At 44.8% G+C, this 5,222-nt stretch overlaps 1 non-coding gene across 1 annotated transcript; it reads right to left on the bottom strand.

Annotated features, from left to right (window-relative positions):
• Positions 1–4,901: 4,901 nt before the first annotated feature.
• Positions 4,902–5,008, bottom strand: LOC126028525 (U6 spliceosomal RNA). The gene has a single exon (XR_007502441.1). It is a non-coding gene; the product is annotated as a U6 spliceosomal RNA (small nuclear RNA).
• Positions 5,009–5,222: the final 214 nt, after the last annotated feature.

Here is a 5,222-nt window from a genome sequence, read left to right as displayed (position 1 = left end):
GCATGAAGCCTAGTATTTATGAGAGGAAGAGGCCATCAATTCTACATAATCCTATAAAGTGTGGGTCAAGCTTTCTCTGAGGGACTACTCTCACTTTTTCTCCTCTCTCCCCCCCATCTCCCTGTCTTACCTTCAGTTTGAGACCCATATAGAAATGGGGTGAGTGGGCACCTCCTGAAGTGTAGACTGGTGAGAGACAGACTAGAGGGTTGTGAGGCAAGTTCAGGGGCTATGGGAACTCAGCCTGGGGTCAGCCCTTTGCACTGAGAGAGACAGTCAATCTCTTTTCCTTCCATAAATGGAATTGCTGAAGGGTTGAGAGAGTAGGGTGTGGGGATCCAAAGGGAAGACCAGGATTTTGACAGCCATCACTTCCTACCACTCAGGGGAAGACTGATTCCATACCTGAGACTCCTGCTGGATCTCTGAGGATTTATTTTTTCTCACATTCCCCAGCAACTGGGGTGTCCCTGTGATGAGATAAAGTAACAGGCTCAGTTGTACCCATGTGGGCTCATCTCTGGGTTTGTCTGCTTTTCTGTTCCCAGCAGCTCATTTATTTTTTCCTTTGTCAACATAAGGATGCCTTTTGGTTTTAATTTACTAGCTACTCTCTGTCACTTTTGCTCTCTGCACCCTGGTAGCCTCCTAGCATGAATGTCTTTATGTAGTTTTCAATTCAAATTCTGCAAAGAGCTGGGATGTTGCTCAGTGGTAATATGCTTGCTTTGCCTGTGTGAGAGCCCAACAATTCAATAGAAAACCCAAACCAAACAGCACAAAACTTAGAGGGGAAAAAAGAGGCAAATTCTGCAAAGAGGGTATGAACTGCTTCTTTTTGGGGTGGGTTTTCCTAGCTTGGTGATTGGAAAAAAAGTACCCAAATCTGGACCCATCAACTGGGACATGACCAGCTGCCTTTACCTGCTGTGTATGACACTACAGAACTTCACTGACTTGAAGAGAATGTGGCTACTTCAACCCCACACTCTCTTCCTTCTAATTAACAAATTAAAAGAAGTTAAGAGCATCATACATGTATGGGAGTCTTCTCCCTCCAAAATGGGACCTCAAACAGTTACCATAACCAGAGATGGGCTTGATGTCCAGGTTAAGAGTTTCCTTCTGGTTTTGCTATATGGCTGTACTAGTTCTTGAGGCTAGTCCTGAGGTCCAAACTTTGGGTTGTCCCAATTACATTTCTCTTAGATTCCAGTGGCACAAAAGCAGTAGAAACAGGAGACCACGATCCACTGCCCCCTCCCTTCTGAGTCCCCCCCCTCTCTCTCTTTCTCTTTCTCTCCCCCTCTCTTCTTCTCTCTCTTTCTCTCTCTCTGAGGCATCACCCCTACCTGCAGTGGTGGGTGCTACAGACTCATGTGGGGATAGGATGCTGACCATGGTGTTTCTCAGTGAGGCTCTCTGCCAGAGTCTGACTTCTGTGTCTCAACTTTTCCCTTGGTGAATGAAAGAAAGCATCTCTCTTCTGACTAGAGCTACTCACTGAGTGTAGTTCTGTCCAGGCTGATTCAACTATTGCTCTCCAGGGGTCTCAAACTCAATTTACCTGCGGGCCACAGGAGGTAAAGTCGGGGTGATCCTTGAGTGCAAAGTCAGTAGTAAGCCTTGAACATTGGGGGATGTGACCCAAACAACTAAAACAAAACAAAACAAAACAAAAAGATCCCTCTAGGGCAGGGCCACAAAATGTTGTACGAAAGGCTGTTTGCGGCCGTGAGTTTGAGACCCTGCTCTAAGCTCTGGCCCCCATTACTGTGACAGTGATAGTTAGAGATTGAGGACAGGCTCTTATGACCCAAATCCCTGGTCAGTTCGACCCCATCAGGCTCTCAAACAGAAAGTTTAGGGGGCCTAATCTGCAGTGATGGCAGAGCTGAGAAGCTAGAGGGGGACTATCTCTTTATCCTCCATGGGATTTTACAAATCCCAGGTCCTCTCCCCATCTTTTCCCCTCTGTCGCTCTTATTGTTAATTGAGTTTGCTCCTGAGAAGCCTTAGGAGCTGTGCTTGGAGCCAGGTGAGGTTGGATATGAAGCTCATGGCGCAATGCACGCTAGGCAAGTGTTCCATAACTCATCAACTTTCCACTGTTTGTTTATGCTCCTCCCTCAGTTCAGGCAAGTGCCTATCACCTGCTCTCTAGTTCCACTGCCAAAGTGGAGTTTCAGCTTGGCTTGGAAGTTTCAGATCTTAGCCTACACCAGCCCTTGCTGTGGGGATGACTTCCAGAATTCTCATGGAGCACTGATCCAACTCATATCTATTTTTTTTCCCAATTCACTCTCCTAGAGATCTTCATGCTCACCATCTCCTTCTGAGCTGCTGGTCTGCCTGCTTTGTTTCTGTGTTTCTTTCTTACCTTCATCACCTTTTCTGCTAGGTCTAAGACCTCCTTCACAATCTCCATATCTCTCCTGCCTCCAAACATCTGGGAAGATTTATTTATTTATTTATTTATTTTTATTTTTTTTGTTTTTTGGGTCACACCTGGCAGTGCTCAGGGGTTACTCCTGGCTCAGAAATTGGTCCTGGCAGGCACAGGGGCCCATATGGGATGCTGGGATTCAAGATACTGTCCTGCATGCAAGGCAAATGCCTTACCTCCATGCTATCTCTCTGGCCCCTGGAAAGATTTATTGACACCCCCTGTCCCACAACGTTTTGTTGACACTCTGTCTTAAAAGGATCAGAGGCATATATGTGGCTGGGGTCCAGGGTGGGGACTTGGAAGGGGGGTGGGTGGGGTTTAGGATTGTTTGCTGGGTTGAAGAACAATCTTGTTCTCTGATTGTGACTTCTCAATTACTGTTGAGAAAATTAATAATCTTTTAGGAAGGGGTCCAGAGAAGGCACTTGCCTTGCATGTGGCTGACTAAGTTCAGTATCTGGTACCCCCATATGGTCCTTGGAGCATGGACAGGAGTGACCCCTGAGCACAGAGTAAACCCTGAGCACTTCTAGGTGTGCCCCTTCCCCAACAAAAAGGATGGAAGAAAAAAAAAAAAGAACTTCTAAAAACATAACAACAGACCTCTCAGGTTAAACACCTCTTCCAACTTGCTCCCTTCTCTACTGTTGCTGTTGTTAATACAAGCCTTTGTTTTACTGGGTGGTAACTAATGTGCGAAGATGTTTTCTGCTTTTCCCACTTAATAATATTTTACATGGACATTTCTATTGTGTCCACTTAGTCTGCAGAGCTGTCATTTTTAATAACTATAGCACATTAATTTGACCACCGTTGGCTTGCTGCTGTAGTTGGGCATTTGGGTGGCGGCCAATTTTCTAACCTTGCAGAGTGTTGCCGCAAACATCTTTGTCAAATGTCCCCCCCCCCCCCGCCCCCTTTTCTTTTCCATTGGACTCTTTCCCAAGGATTGATTCCCACAATGAGAAGCCCCAGGTGAAAGGACATGGATGGTTTGGGACTACCATTCTATATGGCCAGATTGCTTTCCCTAAGGACAGACTGGAAATACAGTGTGAATGGCTGTGGTACTGGAAAGGGGACTAAATGGCAGAGAAGGATTTCTGCTGAGTGAGCTAGGACCTTTCTTTCAACTTGCCATGTGATCTTAGGCAAGTCAGTTTCCCTCTTTGGGGAATTCAGCTTTTTTTGCTTGTGAAATGGAATTGGATAAGATTCTCTTTGGTGGGGGTGAGGGCACTTCCGCACTTTCAGCTGACTTGATGGGTGGGCCTGGTACTTTCAGACTCTGAGATTAAGACCCTTTATTCAGCAGTGGACAGGCTGACAGCATCTGTGTCTATATTCTGAGAGCATTGAAATCATGTGGGGTGTGGGAGCTACAGCTGCCTGATGCTGTGGGGGTCTGGTCTGTACCCACCAGTTGTCCTCATCATTTACTCTCGGCATATCTTCTCTTGGCTGACATTCATGGGGGCTGCTCTTGACATGTTTTGGGGGCCTCCAAAGCAGTACTCAGATCATCTGGGGGTGACCTCAGTGATTCTCAGCTGATGAGCTGCTGGTTCAGGTGAGAATGAGGGACTAATCTGGACCTGTGGTGCTAGGGGCCACAGTGGCCATTCTAGTATTGTTTGGGAAGCCATTCATTGCCAGGAATCAAGCCAAGGTTCACCCTCATACAATCCTCTAACTTTCCTTATTGCTTTCATATTTATTTATTTGGGGGTTTTGGATTATATCAATGGTGTTCAGGGGCTCTATTTTTTTATAGTTGTAACTAATTTTATTTTACAAGAGAAGGTCTCAAATCAATGTCTAAATTTGTGCCCAAGAAACTAGGAAATAAAAGAATAAATCAAAATCTAACAGTAGTAAGAAAATAATAAAGATTAAAATAGAGGTAGCTAAAGTAGAAAACATTGGAGTCTAGCAATAAAACTGGGATAGAGATTAAAGATTGCTTATAAGGATTAAGGTATTTGCCAAACAGAAAGTCTTTTGTGAGCATGGTTAGGAGAAATCAGTTCCCAAATTCAGAGCCAGGATTAGTCCTTAAATAGTTTGAGAGGCAGAAACAACTACATATGGTTCAAAAATCCAAAATTAATTAAAAAATTACTAATCAAAACATTAAATAAATTAAACAGTATTTTTTAGGGGGGCCACACCCGGCGATGCTCAGGGGTTACTCCTGGCTATGCGCTCAAAAATCACTCCTGGCTTGGGGAACCATATAGGACGCCAGGGGATCAAACTGTGGTTGTCCTAGGTTAGTGCATGCAAGGCAAAAGTCCTACCACTTGCACCACCATTCCGGCCTCAGGGGCTATTCTTATCTCAGTATTTGTTGGTTGTTCTTGGCTATGCTCTGGGGAAAATACAGTGCTAGGGCTTAAACCTGGGCCTCCTGCATGCAAATTATTTAGTTGACCCCACCTCCATTATGTGTTATTATTTTTTAATGGATTTAATTATTTTTGTCATCCTTGCACAGGGGGCATGCTAATCTTTTCTGTATCGTTCCAATTTTAGTATATGTGTTGCTGAAGCTAGCACTGGTTTTAATTATTTTTTATAAAATAAAGGCTTTAACTGAATCATTGTGAGACACACAGTTACAAAGTGGCTCAAGATTGGGCGTTAGTCAAACACTGTACAATGACCTTCACCAGGGTAAATTTTCTGCCCCCAGTGTCCCTAGTTTCCCTCCTGTTCTCCCCACCTCCCTCTCTTCTGCCTGCATCTCAGGCAGACAGTTTTCTTTTCCCTC

This window comes from Suncus etruscus, chromosome 1 (genome assembly GCF_024139225.1).
Source record: "Suncus etruscus isolate mSunEtr1 chromosome 1, mSunEtr1.pri.cur, whole genome shotgun sequence".
NCBI lineage: Eukaryota > Metazoa > Chordata > Mammalia > Eulipotyphla > Soricidae > Suncus > Suncus etruscus.
This window is presented reverse-complemented; position numbering and strand designations above follow the sequence as displayed.